Source organism: Lutra lutra, chromosome 13 (genome assembly GCF_902655055.1).
Source record: "Lutra lutra chromosome 13, mLutLut1.2, whole genome shotgun sequence".
Classification (NCBI taxonomy): Eukaryota; Metazoa; Chordata; class Mammalia; order Carnivora; family Mustelidae; genus Lutra; species Lutra lutra.
Genome location: NC_062290.1, coordinates 92,671,473 through 92,683,485, shown reverse-complemented (window position 1 = coordinate 92,683,485; position 12,013 = coordinate 92,671,473).

Genomic DNA, 12,013 nt, shown 5'->3' with positions numbered 1-12,013 from the left:
CCTCTCCTGCAGGGCGCAGGGCCCTGGGGACTCCTCTCATTCCAGCCAGGGCTCCAGGCCCCTTGCTAGCAGACTGACCCAGTCCCTCAGCCTCTGGTGGCCCCAGACACGCCCAGCCCCCCCCACGCCCCCTCCCCACCCAGGTCTTGCTGCCTGAGAAGGGCCCCGCCTCTGCCCAGACCTCCAAGCCAGGCAGGAGGGGTCGGGCCAGGGAGGTGGGACATCAGCTTGGGAGCAAGTCTCCCGGTGACAGCTGTCCCTTGCAAAGCGTGTGATGTGTTCTAGGCCTGTGCCAAGGGCTCCCCAGCAGCCCGTCACTCTCCAGGCTTGTGTTTGGAAGAGGAGAGAGACCCAGGGAAGGCTGGGGCCCAAGCTTGTGAGTTGCTACGCTGTGCTGGGCCTGCTTCCTGGCTCGTCCCCTGCTCTGGGGGCGACATCAGCATGGGTCTGTGGTGTCCCAAGGTGCACACTGTCCCTGCATTCTAGACAGGCAGGGTCCCCACGGACAGAGGTTTTCTCTCGTGTGACAACTCTGCTCCAGGAGCCGCTCCCACCCCCAGGACCCCAGGTGCTCCGCTTCCCCTGGACAAGGGGGAAAGGGGTAGCGAGGGCCTGGTCAAGGAGCCGCGGCGTATCCACGGACGAATGTCACACAGCCCTGCCCCCAGTCACGTCTGCGCAGACGTCTTTGTGAGGCCTGGGTAGAGCTCGTGAGCTAATGGTACGCAGCAAGAAGGCCACAAAACCACGTGACCTGAGTCACGCAGCAGCTGTTGTAAGGAAGCACTGGGAAGTGAGGGTAGTGGAGGTCCCCAAAAGACACCCACCTGGTGTCAATGTGACCCAGTTTGGAAAAAAGGTCTTTGCAGGCGTACTTAAGTGCAGGACCTCTGGATGAGACCGTCCTGGGGTCGGCGGCGCTGCGTCTGATGGCCTGTCCTACCAGAGAAGGGGACAGGCCCTTTGAGGACGGAGCGGAGGTGGAGGGACGCCTGGAGCCCCAGGGGCTGGGACAGGCAGGGAGGACACTGCCCCGGAGCCTCAGGAGGGAGTGCAGCCCCAGGACACCTGGACTCTGCCGGAGCCGAGAGAACAACGTTGTTCTCAGCCAGTCGGCGTGCACTCGTGGGCACCCCGGCCCTGGAGGCACCACAGAGGGCTTCGCCCCATGTCAGCGGAGCCTGGTGGGTGCTCACAGCGCCTCACCCACTATCCTGTCACATCACCACCCCGTGGCCGCCGGGACAGGTGCCAAAGGGGCAGGGAGCTTGGCCAAGGTCGCGGGGCCAAAGGGCTGGGGTGGCTTTTAGCCCCGGTGGAACTCCTGGAATGAGGAACTGTGGGCAGGGAAAACCCACTGCCTTTTCTGTTTGCTGTCGGGGGCTTCCTCGGGTTGGTTGGGGCGGGACGTCTCCTCTCTTCCTCCGTCCCATGTTTGCTCACGTTTTGACGCCCCTCCCCTCACACACACCAGCATGGGAACCCGGAGCCCCCAGACTCCGCTGCAAGGGTCAGCCCTCCCTCTCTGTCTCTGTGTCTCCCTCTCTGTCTCTGTGTCTCCCTCTCTCTCCACGTCCCCACGTCTGCCAGGCCCAGGCTGGGGACACAGATGGGTGGGGCATCACCAAGGCTGAGCCGCACAGGCTGACCTGTCGTCGCCGCCAGGTGCATGTGTCCCGCCTCCCGAGGCTCCGGGGGCGTGAGCAGCCAACCAGCCAGGGCCACAGGAATGCCGCGGGGCTGGCTGTCGTGGATGTCGTGGGTGGTGGGTGGCCTCCCTCGGACCTCCAGCTATTTCCTGGGCACGCAGTCCTGGGGGTGGGCAGATAGACCGTTTCCTGCCAGCTCCCCTCTGCCTGTGCCCATGCAGCCGAACGCCCCGCCCGACAGACCCCACCCGACAGACTGACCCGGCAGACCCACTCTCTGAGGACTTTTGAAGGGCCCGAGGAAGAGAAGGAATGGCTGCGGGGTTGACCCATGAGGGTCTCGGGGCCACGGGAGCAGGCACCTCGCCCGGCAACCTGTGTGGGACAGTAAGTTCCTTCTCCGGGTCATGAGATCGTTGGGAACACAGTACACCTGAGTGATCTCTTCTGGCCGGTGCTCCATCTCCCACTAGGCCACTTCTGGGAAACAGCCTTGCTGCAGGGGTGGGAGTGGAAGGAGGCGGGGCTGGGGGGTCTGGGAGACCACGGGCGAGGATGCGGCCACGCCGGCCACAGGGACATCCCATCACCCCCGGCCTCAGCCAACACCCAGGGGGCCTTGGGGGCCGCACATCCTGCTGAAGCCCGTATGCCTGTCTGCTCGCCCTCGGATCCTCCAGGCAGCCTGGACGCCCTCCGCCGGTTTTGGCCTTCATCCTGGGCCCGTGGGAGCCTGGAGAGCCCACCAGGTCTCCCCACTTCCAGGGGCTCAGAAAGAACCCTGCAACCATCCATCGTCATCTCCCGCCAGGCATGTCCTGGGGACAGATGCAGAGGACAGATCCAGGAAGGGGTGAGGCAGGAGACCAGGGTGTGATGCCGTCCGTGCCCCAGCAGCCCAGTCCCCCCTGGCCCAGTTGGAGACCCAGGATGCCACTGCTCTGTGTGCTCGCCTGTACAACAGGAGGGTGTGCTGGTGAGGCAGGGTGCCAGAAAGGCTGAGTGGTGAAGGGCAGGGCAGGCACGTGGCAGGTGCCCTCGGAGGGAGGGTAGCACCGTGGCTGACGCGTGCTGACAGGAACGCCCGGGGCCCTCTGGATGCTGTGTGTCAGCCCTCGAGACCGGGTGCCTCCAGACCGGGGTCAGCGTTGCTGCCTGTGCCTACCCCTCGAGTTCCGCTCAGGGATTGTCTGGGCAGAAAATCGCTTTCCTTCCTCTAACGCTCCTTTGGGAATGAGGCCCATTAGGGATGGGTGTGGTGGATGGATGGATGGATGGGATGGATGGAGGGCATGTGCTTACGGCCTCCCGTGGGAGCGCTCTGTCTGGCTGGTGCACCTGGCCTCATGAAGTGGAGAGGCAGTTACAAGGCAGAATGTAAAGACATGCTCCCCTGTTCTCTGGGGAGGCTGGGGAGGGGTGAGCAGAGCAAATGGGGGAAGACGGGACCAGCGGAGAGGCCGGCGGTGACAGAAGGCTGGTGCCCTCCAGAAGCTCCTCCCAGCCCAGACCTGTCACCCAGGAGCCCCCTGCTCTCCGTGGACCAGTGATGTGCTCCGTCTCACAGGTGGGGGGCCGTGTAGGCAATGCACACTGGCCTGTCGCCTGGTGGCAGCCCTCATCACGGGCCATCTCCCTGCATGGGTTCTCTGGGCAGGAGAGAGGAGTCGGGTCCCAGCCGACCCAGGACCACCATCGGGGCCCAGTGGGGACCAGGCCCAACCACCCAGGCAGAATGCTCCCAGTGCTGGTGCTCCCTGAGCCTCTCAGCTACCACGAACAGTGAGGAGCAGCATCCACTCCCCCATGGCCTTCACGGTCCACTGCAGGAGCGAGCCACTGAACCCTATTCCCGGGTGGCAGAACTGTGGCTCAGAGAAAGGAGAACAGCTTGTGGCAGGTGACCCGGTGCAGGGGACAGGGGGCAGTCCTGCCTGGCCTGTCAGACTGAGCTGGTGACCAGCTCACTGCACAGCACCCCCAGAGGGTCCCGCTCCCCCGGGAAGCTCTGATATAAAGCAGAGACTCTCCCAGCCCAGGGACCCTGGCTCCCCAGTCTGCCTGTTTCCAGGAAGGAAAACAAGGTGCTTTTCCCCCCGCAGTGACCGCTACAGGGGCCACGCATTTCTCCCCTATTCTGCCATTCACATCCCGTCACTCTGAGGGCCTTCTTGGCACCAGGCCCCCCGGCTGTAGACCCAGGGGACCCACAGGAGCTAGCAGCTTGCGGCCTCCTGGGGACGCTGAGCTCTGGTCTGGCAGAGGTGGGGCTCCGGCCTCAGAGTGATGCCCGCTCGGGAGGCACCCCAAGGATGCAGGCCTGGGGCTGTGGCAGATAAGGGTGGTGGCCCCGCCCATAGCCCCCCCAGCCCCCCAGCCAGCAGCCTGGCCCCAGCCGGGGAGCGAGGCCTTGCCCAGCTCCTGTGGTCACGGTGGAGGGCGAGTGGGATGAGCTGCCAGGCCGCCAAGGCTTTGGGCACAGATGGTTCTCATTCCCGCTGCCTCTCTTCCGTAGGAAAAACAAACTAGCCCCAGGCCAACAGGCTCTTTTCTATCTTCTGTTTACTTTGGTTGCCGTTGGCTTCTGCCTGTGGGCTGCGTTTCTGCTGGGGGTCCCGCTGGAGGCCCTGGCATTTCCCTGACCTTAGGGCAGCTCTCCTGGGAAAGTGGCCCGCTTCCTGCTCCCAGAGTTGTTGCTGTCCTGTTGGGCCTCAGCGACTCTTCCAGGGTCTGGAGGTCCCCCGGCTGCACCAGGAAGGCTGGGACTGAGAACCAGGAAGGCTGGGACTGAGAACCGCAGGACAGAACCAGGTGAGACCCAGGTGTGCCCAAGGGGCCTTCTGCGTGCCCGCACCCCTCCCCCCAGCGCTGCCCTGGGGAAAGGCCCCGAAAGCCCTGCAGAGCCCAGAGTGGGAGGCCGCGGGGTAAGGTGTCAGCCGGCAGGGCTCTCAGGCATCCACAAGAGGGGCCCAGCGGGGACACAGGAGGGCGGTGGCAGTGGGGGGAGTGGGCACAGGGTCCCTCCACTCACATTTCACAAGTGAGACCACGGTCGGGAGGCCGAGGCGGTGTGACCCCAGGTTTGGGGAGTAAGAAACAGCAGGGTGGGGGGCTCCCCTGGCCAGGCCACACAGGTCGCAGTGAGTGCAGATCCCAGGCCCCCTCCAGAGGACCAGGGGAGTCACACGGGGGCAGGGAGCAGTGTTTCCCATCAGCTTCCCAGCTGTCTCTAAGGCAGGCAGAGGGTCACCACAGGGCCAGCACCCACTGCCAGTTGAGAAGGGGGTGGGCATGTTGGAGCTGGACATGAGGGGGGGACAGGAGATACCACCACGGGGGCTGGCCGCCTGCCAAATAAAGGCAAGGATGGCCTCAAACGCCCCCCGCGTGGGGGTGGGGAGGCCGGCAGGGCTGCAGGGACACCCAGGCGCCCCGCGGGTCCCAGAAGAACCCTGGGGCCCAGGGGCCGAGCCCAGAGCCAGGCCCCTGCCCCCGTGCCCCCCTAGCCCCGAGCTGCGGAGAGAGGGGTTTCTGGGGGCAGGAACGCTCTTGCTCAAAGGCCCCGCCCCCTCCCCGGGGCCGCGCGCGGGGGGAGGGACCCGCGGCTCTGTCCGCGCCCCCTCCCCTCGCGGGCGGCGGTGACATCACGGCCACGGCGGGAGGGGCGGCGCCCCGCGCGCATCACTTCCTCGGCGCCTCCCGCGGGCGGGCGGACAGACCGACGGAGGGACGGACTGACGGTGGACAGTGGGCGGCGGACAGCGGACGGGACAGGCGCAGGGCGGCGCGAGCAGGGTGGGGGGGGCGTGCGCCCCCGGCCCTCGGCGACCCCAGCCCCATGGCCGGCCCGGCCCCGCCCGCCACCGAAGAGCTGCCCGGCCCGGCCCGGCGCCTCTACTCCAGGTAGGCTGGGCGGACCGGCGGGGGCCTGGGGACGAGCGGGGACGCGCAGGGACGGGCGGGACGCGCGGGGACCCGCGGCAGGAGGCGGGAGTCCCGGAACAAAGGCTGCGGTGGGCGCGCAACGTGGCGGAGACGCGCCCTCCCTGCGGGCTGGCGGCGGTGGAGGCGCGGGGGAGGAGGGGTGGAGGGGTGGGGGGCTCCCGCGGGGGCGGGGACTGGGGAGGACGGGGTGCTGGGCTAGGGGCCCCCGGGAGAAGGAGGGGATGCAGAGGAAGGGGACACCCCTGGTGGGGGAGGTGCCCGCAAGGGTGGGGGCCGTGAGGGGGAGGGCATGCAGGGATGGGGGGCACTGAGGGTGGGGGCCGCAGGCCTTCCAGGGCTGGTGCCCTTTGGGGGCCAGAATTAACCAGTGGTCAAGATGGTCGGTGGGCTGGGGTGGGCTGCTGATTGCTGGACAGCCCCCCACCCCCTGCCCTGGGACAGTGGGAGGGAGACCCTCAGCTTCCCAGCTGCGCTCCTGACAGCTGGGCCACCTGGCCCAGGTGTGTGGAGGGGGCCCGCCAGGAGCTCCCTCCCAAGCCCGGTACCACCTCCCCACAACTGCGGTTTGGGTTCTCTGGAGGCAGCATGGCTGAAGGAACCCGGCTTTGTCCCCCCGGCCTCACCATGAATCTGGGTTCAGGGGACCACAGGCTGGAATCCAGGCTGCAGAGCCAGCCAGCCGGGTGGGGTGCGTGTCTGCCTGAGAAGACTCCAGCCTCCGGGCCCCTGCATGGAGGCCGGTGGCCCGAGCTTTCTGAGCTGACACCTGCGGGCGGCCCTGCCTGCTGACCCCGGGCCAGGGCGTCCTGCACGACAATGCCAGGTGCCCAAGCACCTGGGCACCAGGTCCTCCCAGGCGGATGGACTCTGCCAGGGATGCTGGGGGCCCAGTACAGTCGGCACAAGTGCCAGGCAGGGGCTGGACTGGCTGCCTCCAGGGCGAAGCTTGGACTTGGACGGACACCATCATTCCTAGGACCTGGCGGCCTCCCCAGATGCTGGGCCTTCGAGGGGCCCAGCCTTGCCCAAGAGGATTCTCCAGCCCCGGCTGGCCAGTGCGTCAGCAGCAAACCCGTTTTACGCGCCCCCCCCCTTGCCCCCCCGCCAAAGTGCAGAATGAGGCCCTGGTGGTGAGTGAAAAGGAAGCCTGCCGCTCCTCCCACCTTGGTCCCTGTGCCACTGGTCAGACACAGCTGCCATTGTGTGGTCCCAGGATTGAGTGCTAAGCCCCCCGGCCTGGCTCCTGGGCCCCATGTAGGGGAGGGGTGTGCGGGTGGGTTTCCTGGCAGCTGACACTGGAGACCCACCCTAGAGGATCCCCTGCACAGCTGAGCCTGGGGTCCCTTTCGTGCTGGTCCACATCCACAGTCTCAACTTGGCAGTCGGGGGTGTGGGCCGGTGCTGGGGCCCAGCAGTAACACGCCAGGCAGGACCCTGGCCGGGGGGAGCCGTCCTTGGCAGGGACAGAGCTAAGAGGGGACGCTGGCAGAGGCCCTGAGCCCAGCCAGGCATCCTTGCCAGCCGAGAGCTGAGTTGAGCTCGAAGGGGTAGGCTGAGCACAGACTTGGGGTGTGCTGCCGCAAGCCCTCCTGTGGGCCTGTGCGGACACCCCTCACAGGGTGTTTGGGTACCCACAGCCAGCTGTGGGCAGGGCGGGTCCCGCTCAGTGGTGGCTTTTGGAGGCTGGCAGGCAGGGGTGGGAGTTGGGGAGCGTGTGTGGGAGCATCCTGGATGGGTGGGGGCTGTTAGCTGGAGAGGAGGGAGGCGCTTCCTCTGGGCTGGGGAAGGTGTCAGGAGGTCGTCCACCCCCTGGGTACTCGGGCCAGGAAGCGCACCTATGGCAGGGCAGCTGAGGGGGCCATGAGCGGCCATTTGGTTTAACCACTCTGCAGACAGTCGTTCGGGTGAACCTCTGGGCCGGGCCTAGCCCTCCCCCAGCAGCTCCCTTCCCATGCCAAATTCCTGCCTGGTGACATGGGGTCTGGGGGACTTGGGCTCAGAATGCACACAGAGAGGGGCATGAGTGTGCCCATGGGCCCAACAAGTCCCCAGATGGGGCCCTGGGAGGGGACAGTGTTGGGGAGGCAGAGTCTCCTCCCTGGAGAAGGGGTTGGGGAGGGAAGGGCCGACGGGCCTGGGAGAGGAGGGTTCAGGGGAGGGGGGGCAGGTGGCCAGGAGGTCCCTGAAAGTGGGGAGGCCCTGGCGGAGTGGTGAGCACCCCCACCGTGGGGAGCCCTGTCAGATGTGGGTCCCAAGCATAAGGTGGCCAGACAGGGCCATCCTCAGGAGTGGGATGGCCTCCTGCCACCTACCCGTCCCCACTACGGCTCCTTCCACTGTATCCCAGGCACCGGCAGTGGCAGGACATCTGCAGGCTAATGGCCTGGCCCCAGGGCTCACTAGAAACACAACCCCCAGCGCTTTCTCAAGCTAGGTGACACACGTGTTCTCCACCAGCAATTCCTGTTCCCACCATGCTCCCTGCCCTGTGCTGTCCCAATGGCTTTGCTTTTGGGGGCAGCGGGATGGGGTGAGCCGGGGCCCTGGCCCATCAGCTTGGTGGCCCAGACTGGAGCAGACATCCCTGGAGAGGGAGGTCAGTGACTGCATTTAACAGAGAATGGAGGGAAGGGGGACACAGCCCCCAGCTAACCCTGTGTGGTGGGAGCTGGGGGCCTGGCTTGGAGACCAGCCATGGTGTCTGCCCCGGAGGACCCCAAAGAGGCTGGCGGGACAGGTGGGTGAGGGCAGGAGCCTGGTGGAGAGCGCAGCAGTTTGGTCCGAGTGAGGCTGGGCTGATGGCTTCTGCAGGGTGAGGTCTTGGGTGCCAAGGCGGGGCTGGAAGGGTGTGGGCGTGATGTGGCCAAAGAGTAAGGTTGGCCACTGGGGAGTCCATCACCATTTTATTAACCGGTAAGCCTGCGGGCGGGCGGCAGGAGCTTGGCAGACGGTGTCCTTCCTCCTGGCCACTGTGGTCCGGCCTCTGGGCAAGCCGGCCTGGTGGGCCCTTGCAAGGAAGGGCGACACATCCCAGATGGGAAGGCTGTCCCTCCCAGGGAAAGGAGAGGCTGCCGGGGAGCTGAGGCCACAGCCCTGGGGAGCTCTGCGAACTCTGGTCAGCCCAGCCCAGAGCTGCAGGGGCTCTCGTGCCCCGAAAGTGGGACTCCTGGTAGCCTGTGGGTGGACAGGCCCCGGGCAGTCCTGCAGGGAGGACGTGTGGCTAGAAGGCAGGAAGGCCCACTCCACAGACTGGTGCTAGAGTGGGCGGCCCCGTGCGGCTGCAGACCGGTCCGTCACTTGTGGCAGCGGGCGCGTGCCAGGCGACGGGGCAAACACCCACAGCCTGCAGAGCTGGTGTCGGGGCAGAGGCCCGGAATCTTCCCTGAGCAGGAATGTGGGTCTGGCAAGCCTGGGTGGGTCTCAGGGAAGACAGGGGAGGGTAGCCTGTCCTTCAGGCGGGGCCCTGGGAAGCAGAGTAGGGGGCCTGGGGTTGATCTGAGGGTTTGGAGCACTAGTTCGTTAATAGGAGCCGACGTGAAAATGTGGTGACCCAGGCCCGCCCTGTACCTGTCAGCTGAGTGGTCCTGAGGGGGTGGATGGGGGTATTGGCAGAAGCCTTAGCGTGGGGGGCTACTCGGTCTGGACACTCTGGGCAGCAGGACCTGGTGTGGCAGGCAGCCTGGGACCTGATCCCCCATCCCTGTCCTCACCTGCCCCGGGTCCTCGGAGACTCAGCCTCACCAGACCCACCCGCCGAGTGAACAGGGCCCCCAGGGCCGGTGCTGGCCTTGAGATCCTGTACCTGGGCTGGTCTTTGCCCTGGGCCTCCCACCCTCCCTCTTGTTCTCGGTTTCTCCGTGTGCTCTGACTCCAGGTAGTTTTGGGGTCAGAGGGCACCCCAGAGCTGCACCCCTTCCTGTTCCCATGGTCCAGAGCTGCACAGCCTTGGAGCCCTCTGCCACCCATGCCAGTTGCCTGAGCTGGGCAAGTGGCCTGGCAGAGAAGGCCTCGCCCCCACCTGGGCCCTGCCCTGCCTGCTGACAGTGCTGATCCCAGCTCTGAGCTGTCCTGATCCCTTGATCCCCCTCAGTCCCCGGGAGGCCCTGGACAGCCTGCCTGAGGACCTGGGGTCTCCTGGAACTTGGGACGCCAGAGCCTTCGGCCCACCGCTCTGGGGTGGGTGGAAGCAGGGGGACCATGAGGCCGGGGCATTCCCGGGGACTGGCAGCCACGGTGGGCCGGGAGCTGGTGGGCCAGGAGGGAGGCCTGGAGTCCCGCCATGCCGGCCGCCTCTGCCGAGGGCCAGACTGTGGCCCTGAGCATGGCAGAGAAGGCCGTGTGCAAGGTGGTGTACGGTGCCCCGCGGCCCCGCCCCCTGCTGCTGCCCGTGGGCCTGGAGCTGTGGCTCTACGTGCAGAAGATGCGTAACCTGCGGAGGAAGAGGTGTGCTGGGTGGTGACGGGGGCAGGGGGGTGGGCGCTGGAGGTCAAGGGGCCATGGGGGGCTCTCGGGCTCAGTAGAGGGGTGGGGCTTCCAGCCGGACTCCCTGCCTGCGGCCTGTCCAGGGCCTGTCCAGGATCGTCCTCCCGATCCTGGAGCCGGGGTCAGACTGGCCAGTCGGGACTCAGGGGTGGCCACGCCCGACACCTCTCTGTGGGCCCCCACCTCCTGCTTTTCTGGGCCCCAGGCCCTTCCTGCACCAGAATCCTCCTTCCGCGGTGTCCAGGCAGGCCGGGGGTTGGGGGCAGCCGTCCGCCCTCTCCCCACTGTCGACCCGGCCAGAGCCAGCAGGGTGAGCTTGGTCCAGACACGGCAAGCATCACGGCCCTGAGGCTGCTAAGTCCCCTGGGAGGAGAGGGTTGGCCCACGGTGTCACATGGCCTGGTGCCCAGCTGGGTGAGGCCTGGCAGGCCTAGATTAAGGAGCTCCACGCGTGGCAGTGGTTACGGGGGTAGGCCACTGGGGGGCTCCTGCAGCGTGGCATCTGGATGGGCTTTCCCAGAGTGGGGTGGGTATGAGGCCAAAGCTCTGACCCCCGGCTCTCGGAGGGGCCCCCCAGGCTCGGCTCGAACCTGACGCAGGCAGGGCGGTGCCAGGTCCCAGAGCCCAGCCCTCCCAGGAGGAGTGGCCCTGATGCTGGGGGGTCGAGGCTGGGCAAACAGTGCTGTGAAGGTGGGGGGCTTTCCAGCAGAGAGCTCTGAGCCCATGGGGTTGTGGGGTGCTGGGCTCAGCGTCTCAGGGCTCCACAGGTGCACCCCTGCCTCTTGGTAAGCGGTGCTGTTGGAAATGTTGAAAGTGCATGTTTTCCTGACGATGCAGAGGTAAGTGGGCAGGGCACCGCGGTTTGTATCGAAGGGGGTTTGGTTAAACGGTGGAGAAGCACTGCCGTAGACAGATTTGTTGGTTGGTTGAGGGGAGCCATGTGCTCCCCCCCAGTAACTGCTGATCACTGCGCGACCCAACAAAGCTGAGGGGCAGGTGTCCTGGGCCACGTGCGCTGTTTGGTGTGGACATTTTCAGTTACCCGTAGGCTTTCCACGGACCCGGACCCAGGTGGTCGGGGTTGGCCCTCGGCTGTGCGGAACGTGCCCCCACTTTTCCAGGGCTGCATGTACAGTCACCTGCCAGGGGTGCCCTCCAGCTTGGGGCCCTCACTCTCCCACCCAAGGGCAGGGCCACGGGCCAGGCCTTGAGCCGGGAACCCACAGGACCAGCCAGAAGAGGATAGAGGAGGAAACCAAGGCTCTGAGTGGTGATGTGGCCTGCCCAGGACCCACAGCTGGGAGGGCCCGAACCAGGACCGGCCTGACTGAGTGGCCCCGCATATGAGGCTCCCGTGATAGGTGTCTAAGGCCCAGGGACCGCAGGGCCCAGGCTAGCAGCTGGGGGGCCCAGACCACACCTTAGGGGCCGAGCAGGGCCCTGCTTCTCTGAAGCCCCTGCCCGAAGGTCAGGGGAGGAGGGGCTGGCGCAGCCTCTGGCCGGGGGCCCAGGCTGTCAGGTGGAACTCTGGACCCTTGGGGTCAGCTTGCTTCACGGGCCAGGAACCTGGAGCAGTTTCCAGGGGTCGGGTTCATCCTAAGACGTGGTCTTGTCCTGTCTTCCCTGGTAGTGCCATGAGGTGGGGGAGCCGCTGTCCATCAGGCAGTTGTGGCCCTGGGGCAGCTGAGCGCTCTTCGGCTCGCAGGGCTGGCTGACTCTTGGCTTGGATGCAGCCCTGCCTCCCCCATGGATGGGAGGTGAGAACAGATGATGCCTGAGCCCACAGCCCCCCATGGAGACCTTGGAGGCTGGGGGCGTACTCTAGGACGAGGGGGGGGTCAGGTTCTGCCCGTGTGGCCTTGGCCAGCTCTCCAAACCTCTCTGAGCCTCGGTTGTCCTTGGTGACGCTCAGCGCCCATTCCCAGCTGCCGAGGCCG